A 13,065-nucleotide genomic window follows, 5' to 3' on the forward strand; every position below is an offset into this window, starting at 1 on the left:
CTTTCCAGGGACATCATGGTGCAGACGGAATACTTGCCGGGCCTGAGCAATGTTCGAGCGGATTGGAACTCTCGCTACCTGTCCGACGGCAGCGATTGGCAGTTGGATCCGGAGGTGTTCTCAGCGATTTCGGACATATGGGGTCCAATGTCCATCGACCTCTGGGCTAGCTGGTGCGTGGAACGGAACTTGGATCCCGTTTCGACCATCAACCTGTTCAGGTCTGTGATTTCATCTACCCATCTTGGTTATGACGGTGTTCCTGCAGGTCAACATCCTTCTGTCTCTCGCCTGTTGCGAGGTTCACGGTTGGCGCGTCCTCCTCGACCTCGGTTTTCCACTACCTGGGACGTCTTTCTGGTCCTTTCCTTTTTATCTTCTTGGCCGGATAATTCTGCCCTGTCATTGAGACAGTTGTCGGCTAAGTTGTTGGCTTTGTTTTGTCTTATTTCTTGCAAAAGGGTCTCTGATGTTCGGGCCCTTGATTATGACGCTCGTTCTTTCACCCCGGAGGGGGTCACTTTTAACATTTTGCGTCGTACTAAGACTAACATCCGGTTTGTCTCCTATGCCAGTTTCCCCTCTTCTCCGATTTTGTGTCCTGTAGCTTGCCTTAGGGAATACGAATCCAGGACTAGGGCACATCTGTCGTCCACCATATCTCAACTGTTCCTGTCTATCCGACATTCTTTTGGACCGGTCTCTAGCCCGACGTTGGCACGCTGGCTTAAATAGGTCATGTCGCTAGCTGGTATTGACACTTCCGTCTTCACGGCCTATTCGGCGCAGAGTGCTTCTGCCACCTCGTTGGCGGTTTCAGGGGCCAGATTGGAGGACGTTATGCGATTGGCTGATTGGTCTAATGTCACCACGTTTAGGGAATTCTATTTCCGTCCTCAGGCTCATTTGTTTACTTCTATTATTGAGCGGCTTTGAACTTGCAATATGAGCCTCCGTGTCTTGCTGTAAAACTCAATGATTTTCCTAGTCTACGACGTAAAGTCATAGTTTTATTAAAGACACGGAGGCGAGTATTGCCCACCCTGTTCCCTCCCTTGGGTTTTTATTATGGGGGTTTTTCATTTACCTCATTGTTTGTTAAGATTGTTATCTTATTATTGTCATTTATTGTATTTATTAGAAGTCTCATTATCTTTAATGTTATTTATTAAGATTTATGTTGTTTTCAGTCCTTAAATCCCAAGTGTGTCTATTGAGTACGGGGATGCCGGACGTATACAGTCCTGACGTATTTGTTTCACCTGGACCTATGGTCTGCTCTCTTTTTCAGGATGAAGGTTGATCCAGTCTAGGATGCTGTACTACCGGCTAATTTTCTACCACAGTTGGGCCATGTTGGCTAGTTGGATACGTTTCGTTGGTGTTGGACTTATCCGTTCCAGTTACAGTTCGGAGTTTTCATGAAGGTGTTCGTGATCTTGGCACCAGGATCTCAAAGAAAGAGGAAGGTTCAGAGGAAGAGCGGCCTATTATAGGGGCCATGGAGGAGGGACTTTGGGTTACTATGGTTATTTCCTGTATGTAAATTTTTTCTCTTTGCTGCTATTGGTGGACAGTAAAGAAGGAGAAAGCAATACTCGCCTCCGTGTCTTTAATAAAACTATGACTTTACGTTGTAGACTAGGAAAATCATTGAGTTACATTCTGTATTATACTCCAGAGCTGCACTCACTATTCTGCTGGTGAAGTCACTCTGTACATATATTACATTCCTCAGGAGTTCTATCTCCACACTCCCTGTGGCTTTACCCCTGTAGAGGATAAGATACTTTTTAAGGACATCATGTGGGACCAGTCAGGTTGGGGAATGACAAGATCCTTAATATCTGAAGGATGACATTGCCTCAAGTGTTGTGAACTTAAAGAGGACCTTTCATGCATTTTTCTTATCGGAGATAAATACCTCTACTGATGCTGCCACCCGCTTTTTTTAAAAAAAATTATCGCTCCCACGATGCGATGTGGCCCCTTGTATTTTTCTCACTCAGTATGCTTATTATTAGCATCGGAGCAATGAGGAGGAGACTGAGTCTTTCTCAGTGGGCGTTCCTTCTCCCTGGCTGTAGCGCTGTCCAATCGCAGCGCAGAGCGTCACAGCCAGGGAGCAAGTAGAGGTATTTATCTGCAATAAGTAAAATGCATGAAAGGTCCTCTTTAACATGGGAACTAAACACTGGGGGGAGACAATGATGGGGGTATAACAGAGTCCGCAGTGTAGAGGATGGGAATTCTCGTCCCTCATCACTGGGCTGTATTTACTTCTGACTAGTTCCTCAGAGTTATTGAGTGACCAGTGTTCTCCATGTTGTGTCCCCTATAGTCAATGATCTGCTTGGGGGGATTAATACTCACCTGTGCCTTACATCGTGTCCTGTACTTACTGTATATCATTAACCTGCGGGTCCACAGTCCAGAGCGGCCGTAGTAAACACTGACCCACAAGGTCTGCTGTGTTTAAAGAACATGTCACACTGTGTATTACACAAGGACAATATCTATATACCAGGTCCCCCACTGCTTGTATCTGTAGGGGTCTACACTGGTACCCCTAGACCTAGAACTGGCGGCTGACAAGAAGCACACTTCTTTCCCATACGCTTTCTAAGTCATTCCCCTTTTATTATCCTGTACCCCAAGTTTCAGTGTGTCATTGTTCTGTACACCAAGTGTCAGTGTCCTGTACCCCAAATGTCAGCGTGTCATTATCCTGTACTCCCAGTGTCAGTTTGTAATTATCCTGTACCCCAAGTTTCAGTGTGTGATTATTCTGTACCCCATTATCCCAAATTTATAGCCTTACTATATTGAAAATAAAGGTTTTCTATGCTTAGAAAGCTAATACATATTACTGGTTTATTCACAGGCACAATATATAATCATAATGAAACCATTGACATGATTAGCTTTCTAAGGACACAAAATGACATACCTTCAGGCTACAGTCTTATACACTGCCTGTCCAAAAAAAAAAGTCGCCAAAAAAAAAGTCGCCAAAAAAAAAGAAGCCTTTAGCTTTGATTACGGCACACATTCGCTGTGGCATTGTTTCGATAAGCTTCTGCAATGTCACAAGATTTATTTCCATCCAGTGTTGCATTAATTTTTCACCAAGATCTTGCATTGATGATGGTAGAGTCTGACCGCTGCGCAAAGCCTTCTCCAGCACATCCCAAAGATTCTCAATGGGGTTAAGGTCTGGACTCTGTGGTGGCCAATCCATGTGTGACAATTTGAGCCTGATGAATCCTGGCATTGTCATCTTGGAATATGCCCGTGCCATCAGGGAAGAACACATCCATTGATGGAATAACCTGGTCATTCAGTATGTTCAGGTAGTCGGCTGACCTCATTCTTGGAGCACATACTGTTGCTGAACCTAGACCTGACCAACTGCAGCAACCCCAGATCATAGCACTGCCCCCACAGGCTGGTACAGGAGGCACTAGGCATGATGGGGGCATCACTTCATCTGCCTCTCTTCTTACCCTGATGCACCCATCACTCTGGAACAGGGTAAATCTGGACTCATCAGACCACACGACCTTCTTCCATTGCTCCAGAGTCCAATCTTTATGCTCCCAGCCTTTTTTTCTGGTTTGCCTCATTGATTAGTGGTTTTCTTACGGCTACACAGCTGTTCAGTCCCAATCCCTTGAGTTCCCTTCGCATTGTGCGTGTGGAAATGCTCTTACTTTCACTATTAAACATAGCCCTGAGTTCTACTGTTGTTTTTCTTCGATTTGATTTCACCAAACGTATAAGTGATTGCCGATCACGATCATTCAGGATTTTTTTCCCACCACATTTCTTCCTCGAATATGATGGGTCCCCACTATCCTTCCAGTTTTTAATAATGCGTTGGACAGTTCTTAACCCAATTTTAGTAGTTTCTTTAATCTCCTTAGATGTTTTCTCTGCTTGATGCATGCCAAGGATTTGACCCTTCTCAAACAGACTATCATCTTTTCCACAACCACGAGATGTGTCTTTCGACATGGTTGTTTAAGAAATGAGAAGCAACTCATTGCACCAGTTGGGGTGAAATAACTTATTGCCAGCTGAAAGATAATCGCCCATGCAGTAATTATCCAATAGGAGGCTCAGAACTATTTGCTTAGTTAAATCCAGGAGGCAACTTTTTTTTGGGACAGGCAGTGTAATATTGAGAAGAAGTGGTTTTCTATACTTAGAAAGCTAATACTTATTACTGGTTTCTTTATAATCATGTATCGTGCCTGTGAATAAACCAGAAAATGTATTAGCTTTCTAAGAATAGAAAACCTCTAGTCTCAATATGGTAAAACTATAGTAAGTAGTTTAGATAATATGTATATGCTAGGACAAAGCTCAGCCCTCAGCATGCGGATGTCTAGCCTTGTTAATCAAGTGAAGGGGGCAGTGTGCAGAGCACAGGGGAGTTACAAAAGCAGTGCTCAGAGGATTCAGCCCTGCCCCCTGGTACTCCAATAAGCTCATTTGCATAGGAATTACAAACGCAGATATCTCTGCAGCTGTTTAGCATACAGACAAAAGAACGGTATTGTTTTAATCGGCATGATCAACCCTACCAGGCGGTATGCTTGGTTTAATAGGGTTGATCATGCTGACTGAGGCTTTTTAACTGGAGTGCTCCTCGATCTACTCCTCTTCTCTTCCCTATTGTTGGCTAACACTATAGTGATTATAGAAAGGCAGACTTTTTTGGACTTGATTTGGGAGCCACATTATACAGTATTACACTACACCCCTGTTTCTAAGAAAACCTGTGGTTACACCCTGCTCAGAAATTGCATGAGGCATGTGGGACGGTAAGTAACATTACAAGCTTCAGTGATGAAGGGAATGTTGTTTTACGCAGAAGACTAGAAATGAGATTGCCTGAGGATCTGGAGTATTGTGCAAAGTACATTGTCACGAACCAGCGGATGTGAACCCACTGTGCCACGTGTCCTACCTCCTCTTAGGGCGTTGTCTAAGTGAACCCCTGAATCTTCACAGTACCCCTGATTGTGGGGATAGACTTTCCCGAGGGGAACACTAGGTCGCTACCTCTTGAGGAGGATAGGCACATGAGGCAGGAGGTACCTGAGAAAATACCAGAGGTGCAGGACCGAAGAATGAGGCAGAGGCATAGTCAGACAGGCAAAAGGTCAGGGCAGGTGGCACAGGTACAGGTCAGGCAATCCGGATCGGCAACAGGAGAGTCAAGGCAAGCAGATAGGGATCTAACAGGTAGCAGAGTCCAGGAATACAGATATGAGCCAGGAACACTAGCAGAAACCAGGACCCTTAGCAGGACACAAGAACCTTGACACTGAGGCATCTGGGAAGGGGGCTGAACCACTTATATATGCACAGGAGGGCTAGGATAGGTCAGCGAAGTCACATGACTTAACCTATAAAGCCCAGGAAGTGACGCGCGCTGTGCTGGCCCTTAAGGAAGTGCTGCAGTAAACAAGCAGCAAGCATGCTGTGGCCAGGGCTGAGAGAAAACTGTGGAGTGGATTCTAGAACAACAACACCCACACAGACAGAGCCCAGGACGGCAGCAGTAAATGGGAAGCACCGGCTGCAGATCACCAATTAACATGGCGCCCAGGACCGCATCAGTAAGCAGGGGAACAGCGGCGCACAGCAGCCACTGTTACATACATCATGCAGTTCAGATTTATCAGCCAAAATGCCCCTGTAATAGCTTCTGCTGCCGGACCCCCATATCATTGCAAACCACAGTGCAAGCAATGGCAGTGCTGGTTGCGGTGCCACCATAACTGTGCCTGCCACACTATGCCCTTAGGCCTCTTGCACATGACCGTATGTCCACACACACAGGCCCGGTGCTATAATAAGGCAGACCAAGCGGCTGCCTTAGGGTGCTGAGAAGGGGGGGGGGGCGGAAAAATGAAACTTTTTTTTATTTTTATTAATCACTTGCATGCCGCCGGCCTCCTGCGGCTGTTCTCCTCTGTTTGGTGGTCCGCATATCTTCTCTCTGGGCTCCTGACAAGTTGTTTGAGGACCTTTCCCACTCTGCCAATCAGTGGCCGCAGCTGTGTCATGTGTCAGGGCAGTGATTTCCCGCTGAGCCAATCACTGGTCTGACACATGACACAGCTGCAGCCACTGATTGGCTGAGTGGGAAAGGTCCTTAAAGTCTTGTTGGGAGCACAGAGAGAAGATACCAGGACCACACAGAGGAGAAGGGGAGCTGCTGCAGACGGGAACAGGCCCAGGTGAGGAGCATAATGTTTATTTTTACACAACATTAATAGAGTGTGGGAAATGTGACATGGAGGGGAGAAATGTGACATGGAGGGGTTTGAAATGTGACATGGAGGGGGAGAAATGTGACATGGGGGAGAGAAATGTGACACAAAGGGGGTGATGTAAAAAGCAGGGGGTGATGTGACATGGAGGGGGAGAAATGTCACATGGAGGGGGAGAAATGTCACATTTCTCCCCCTCCATGTCACATTACCCCCCCCCATGTCACATTTCTCCCCCTCCATGTCACATCACCCCCCTATGTTACATTTCTCCCCCCTCCATGTCACATTTCTCCCCCCTCCATGTCACATTTCTCCCCCCTCCATGTCACATTTCTCCCCCTCCATGTCACATTTCAACCCCCTCCATGTCACATTTCAACCCCCTCCATGTCACATTTATCATCCCCCTACATGTCACATTTCTCACCCCCCTCCATGTCACATTTCAACCCCCTTCCTTTCACATTTCAACCCCCTCCATGTCACATTTCTCCCACCTCCATGTCACATTTCTCCCCCCTCCATGTCACATTTCTCCCCCCTCCATGTCACATTTCTCCCCCCTCCATGTCACATTTCTCCCCCCTCCATGTCACATTTCTCCCCCCTCCATGTCACATTTCAACCCCCTCCATGTCACATTTCTCATTCCCCTCCATGTCACATTTCAACCCCCTCCATGTCACATTTCTCCCCCCTCCATATCACATTTCTCATCCCCCTCCATGTCACATCACGCCCTCCTTTTTACATCGCCCCGACCAAGTTGTGGGGGGGTGGGGGCGCCAAAATGTAGCTTTGCTTGTGTGTGCAAAAATCCTTGCACCGGCCCTGTGCACACAAAGTACTTTTTGGAGAACCATTGAAATGACTGGTTCCGCAAACGGAAACCGCAAAAACGGAACGGAAATAAAATATGTTCGTGTGCAAGAGGCCTTAGAAAGACTAGCCACAATGCCAGCAACAGTGCCTCCCACAGCAATTGTAACTAAAGATCTTCCATCACACATGCAGAGGCACCCACATGCCACCACCTTAGTGTCAGCCTCAGTGTCCCAATGGAAATATCAGCCAGTATGCCCCCCATAACAGGGTCAGCCAGACTAACTACAAAATGATGCAATGGTGGACACAATTGGGGCCATTTACTAGCACCCGTAAAAAAAAAAAAAAACTTTTTGTGACTTTTGCCCGTTCGACAATACTTTGTTGCACACTGCTTTTTACACCGTGCTCACCACTGGGGGAGTGGTGGGGCCTGGGCCATCAGCCCCGACAAATTCGGCAAAGAACCCCAAATTTATGCCTTAGCAGATTCAATAGGGGCCATTTACTAAGATCGTCTTTTTATGCTGGTCTTCGCTCCGAAGGATGGGAGTAGTTTTTGCTCCTCTTTTACACCTTTTTAAATACAGAGGGATAACAAACCAGGCTGTTGTAGTGAGCTTCATTTATATTAATATAAGCAGATATATAACGAGAGTTTGACCGCGACGCGTGGTTGATTAAGTGTGTGGTTGTGTAAGTGTGTGACTTAAGATTAAGTGACTTCTGATTCAGGGACTTCAGTGGGGGACTGCAATTAGCCAGTTTCTTATTACTACATTATATAGCATTTTTCGCTTTTGTGGTGTAATCCCCATTTAGTATGTGTTGCACAATTGACAACGCAGTCCAGTGCACCTCTTGCATGATGTATGCAGTCCTGGAACAGCCGTTCGAGGGTGTATATCTTTGTTCAAGATGTGAGCAAATTACCTGTTTGGAATCGCAAATCGAGTCTCTGCCCTACTGCTCTCCTGGGACCTCCTACTCGTGACAGTTTGGAATCCAAATGCGTAAAAATGCCCTGTGAAATCCTAAAGGTACTCATTGGAGTTTCGGCCCCTTTGCGCACCTGGGCTGCAAAAAAAGTGTCACACATGTGGTATCGCCGTACTCAGGAGAAGTAGGGCAATGTGTTTTGGGGTGTATTTTTACATATACCCATACTGTGTGTGAGAAATATCTCTGTAAATGACAACTATTTAAAAAATTTTATACAAAGTTGTCAATTTACAGAGATACTTCTCTCACCCAGCATGGGTATATGTAAAAATACACCCCAAAACACATTGCCCTACTTCTCCTGAGTACGGCGATACCACATGTGTGACACTTTTTTGCAGCCTAGGTGCGTAAAGGGGCCGAAAGTCCAACGAGTACCTTTAGGCTTTACAGGGTTGCTCACAATTTAGCCAGAACAGTAAACACACCCCACAAATGACCCTATTTCGGAAAGTAGACACCCCAAGGTATTCACTGAGGGGCATAGTGAGTCCGTGGGAGATTTTAATTTTTTTTGCCAGAAGTTAGCAGAAATGGAAACTTTATTATTTTTTTTTCCTCAGAAAGTGTCATTTTCCGCTAACTTGTGAAAAAAAATTAAATCATACATGAACTCACCATGCCCCTCCGCGAATACTTTGGAGTGTCTTCTTTCTAAAATGAGGTCATTTGGGGGTTATTTATACTATCCTGCCATTCTAGCACCTCAAGAAACATGACAGGTGCTCAGAAAGTCAGAGCTGCTTCAAAATGCGGAAATTCACATTTTTGTACCATAGTTTGTAAACGCTATAACTTTTGCGCAAACCAATAAATATACACTTATTGCATTTTTTTTTTATCAAAGACATGTAGCACAATAAATTCTGACACAAACTTGTATAGAAATGTAATTATATTTAAACAATTTAACCAGAGAAAGTTAAAAATACACTTTTTTTGAGAAAATTGCGGTCTATTTTGATTAATATCAGAAAAACGAAAAATCTCAGCAGCAATCAAACACCACCAAAAGAAAGCTGTATTTGTGAGAAGAAAAGGAGGTAAAATTCATTTGGGTGGTAAGTTGTAGGACCGAGCAATAAACCGTTAAAGTTGTGAAGTGCCGATTTGTAAAAAAGGGCCTGGTCACTAGGGGGGTATAAACCTGTGGTCCTTAAGGGGTTAAGCAGCATCAGCATGGTGATAAAAATGAGTGGCAAGGTGACATACTGTGGAGATGGCAGCATGAGGAGGCCACATAGTGGCACAATGACTGAGTCTGGATAAAAGACTAAGGCCACAGATTGCTTAGAAAGATGCAGATGAAAACAAATCTATGGAGCTGTATGATGGTCATCTGCAGATTAATGCAGCCATCAAAATCAAGTTGGGTTTGTCGGTTCCACCTGAGCTCACCAGCAGGCCCGCAACTCAAATCTTTTAAAGGGTCAGCTCACCTGCAGCCCATGCACTTTATATACAAGTAAATATTCAGGAAAGAATGTTTTCTATCAATTTTTCCTCTAAAATCTTTTTTTTCCCCCCTTGGTTTTGTGCGTATTATTGTCATTATGTAAAAGTGCCGTACTATTCGGACAACATAGTTCCCAGCAGCGACCAGCGAGTCCAAGATGCATCTAGACATCCTCTCCATGCTGTTACAGAACCATTTCAGTGGTGTTAACAAAATTTTCTGACATTTTCTTATGAACCAGACGCCCTCCCCTCTTCAGAGCAGGGGGTACCTGGTTTAATGCTCGGGTTCTCCCATTGACTTCCATTATACTCGGGTGCTCGGTCGAATATCACGATGTGTTCGGCCCGAGCCCCCGAGCACTATGGTGCTCGATCAACACTAATGTCCATCTCTCAACCAAGAACGTCAGAATTAACAAATTCCATGAAACTTCTACAACTGCGAGTGTAGTGCGTTCTTTTTGCAGGACACATTTTGGACCCTGTCAGTATCAGGCCGGTATGTGGATCTTATGTAAATAATTAGAGAGCGGTAAACTCCTCATCAATCATTAACTCCAATTTGGAGGTTGTTTATCCAGCGAAATGCGTTCTGAGAACTGATGTTTCGTGTACCGGACGCCATGGATCAAGGCACAATGTGCCAGTGCCGCGTATAGAATGATCAATCATATTTTACCATAGATTATTTCACCTTGGCAAAAGTATAAACAGGGTGCTAATAGTTAAAAAAAAATTAAATAAAACTAAAATTCCATCCGTACTGTGATTTCTGCTCCGAAGCACACAAAGGAGTTGATACATCTGATTCTGCATTTGATGCTTTGTCAGATTGCGTCAAGGTTTGCCACTTTCTAGTGTCTTTTCTTTTTCCCCCCATTCCTCACCATTTTCAAGATGTCTTCTTTCTTCAGGCAATAAAAAAAAGCTTTTCAGGGGCTAAGAGCACCTAGAAACTTAAAGGGGTTGTCTCACTTGGAACAATGATAGTTATGTTCAATATAACCCCATAACAAAGAACTTACTAATATACTTCATGCTTCAAAACTGCCTCCTCTCCTAGATAAGCCTCATCTCAGCTACCATCTAGCATCGGTGGCTGCGTCTGCTCATTGGGAAGTACAGCGCTGGCTTGTATGGTGGTCAGCAGCACTGGAGCGAGCTCACAAAGCTGCTCATGAGCTCTAGCTCCCTCCTGTCCCAGCCACCTCATATATGCTGTGTTGCACTGCAATGTCAGAAGCCTCGGAGCTGTTCAACACGAGATAAAGCAGCTCCAGGAATGGGGGTGAACAAACGACTACATGTCCAGAATTTAGGCTGTCATCTGTAATGATGACAGCTGTTCGGCCAGCTTTTAACTTAATATACCTTGCACTCTCAGCCAGGGGAGCGAGCAGGGCACAGGCAAGCTGTGGGCATGATTACTGCGCTCCCTGTGCCATCAATCAAATGAAGTGTGACTGCCCCCAGAATGAACTGAAAGTGCACAGCTTAGGGTACTTTCACACTAGCGGCAGGACGGATCCGACAGGCTGTTCACCCTGGGGACGGGGCGGAGCTCCGGCGCAGCACGGCAGTGGGCGGTGAGAGGCCGCCGGACTAAAAAGTTGGACATGCAGTACTTTTAGTCCGGCGGCCTCTCGCCGTGCTGCGCCGGAGCTCCGCCCCCCCGTCCCCATTATAGTCAATGGGGACGGAGCGGCAGTCCGGCGGAACGGCGAAATAGCGGCAGGACGGATCCGACAGGGTGAACAGCCTGTCGGATCCGTCCTGCCGCTAGTGTGAAAGTACCCTAAGGCTACTTTCACACTTGCGTTGTTTGATTCCGGCAGGCAGATCAGGCAAACTGTTTGCAAGAGCATGTCATTTTTTCTGACTGATCAGACATTTTTCAGACTGAGCAGGATCCTAATCAGTCTGAAAAATGCATTACAATACCGGATCCGTTTTTCTGGTGTCATTAGGCAAAACTGATCCTGTATTTATTTTTTTCACATTTTTAAAGGTCTGCGCATGCGCAGACCGGAATACCGGATCCGTCAATGCGGCAATTTAAATGCCGGATCCGGCACTAATACATTCCTATGGAAAAAAATGCCGGATCCGGCATTCAGGCAAGTCTTCAGTTTTTTGGGCATGCTGCGGTATTATCTCCATCCTGAAAAGTAAAAAAGACTGAACTGAAGACATCCTGATGCATCCTGAACGGATTACTCTCCATTCAGAATGCATTAGGATAAAACTGATCAGTTCTTTTCCAGTATTGAGCCCCTAGGACGGAACTCTATGCCGGAAAAGAATAACGCTAGTGTGAAAGTACCCTAAAGATCCAGGCTGTGCTTTGATGCAAGGTGAGACAACCCCTTTAATTAAAGGGGTTTTCCGTTTTCTTTTTTTTTTTTACCTATCTGATCGGTGGGGGTCCGTCACTGAGGTCCCTGCCGATCAGCTATTGGAGAAGTGTTAGCGCCCCAGGCTTATCTTTCCTTTTTCCTAGGCCGAGTGACGAAACGTTCATCCGTCATGTGGCCTACGAGCAGCTCAGCCCCATTCAAGTGAGCGCGATACAAAACACAACCACTATACAATGTACGGCGCTGTGCTTGGTGAGCACGGAGTACAATGTACGGCGCCGTTGCCTTCTCAAACAGCTGATCGGCGGGGGTCCTGGGTGTTGGATCCCCACTGATCAGATACTGATGAACTATCCAGAGGATAGGTCATCAGTATAAAAATCTCGGAAAACCCTTTTAATCCTACTTTCTCACAGCTGATGGTTTGTTACAAGGTATCAGTGTGGGCACAGCAGTAGCAACACAAATTTGTCCCCTTTTCATTATTTCCATGCGGCACCTCCGAAGGACAAAATGAAGTATTACACAATTCTCATCAAATTTAAAGGGGTTATCCAAGACCTATAATGCCCCCCCATATGCCTGAACCCCTCACACAGATTGTACTTACCTCGCTCCCTGATGTCTGCACGGCCACCGCTGCATCTACCTGTTGCGCGGATGAAACCATCTGGCGACGAGTGGGGCAGCCAATAGCAGGCCGCAACGGGAACGAGCCTCCCTAACATCGCGGGTGACACTAGGGAGGCTCGTTCCCGTTTTCATCTGCGGGACAGGGAGATGCAGCAGCAGCAGCCGCGCCGGCATCGGAAGCGACGCGGGTGTTGGGGAGCAAGGTATGTACAATCTGGGGGGGTGGGGGGGTGTTATTATAGGTCTTGGATAATTCATGAAGGTCCTCCAAGGAAAGAGAGTCTATTTCTGATGCCCCAGAAAGCCAGCCACCTGACTAATTTCCCCCATAGGATACCAGAATTAATACGAACGATGTAGCCCTTGTTGCGTCACCAGATCGCCTTCACGCTGCGGGGGGGTTTAAACTTTATCACTCACAATAAATAGGAATGCCAAAGAGAATGATGGCGGCCAGATCCCAGCTCTAGGTTTTGCATTTGATACTGAGTTAAACATTT

The sequence above is a fragment of the Bufo bufo genome, chromosome 4, assembly GCF_905171765.1.
Source record: "Bufo bufo chromosome 4, aBufBuf1.1, whole genome shotgun sequence".
In the NCBI taxonomy this organism is placed as follows: Eukaryota; Metazoa; Chordata; class Amphibia; order Anura; family Bufonidae; genus Bufo; species Bufo bufo.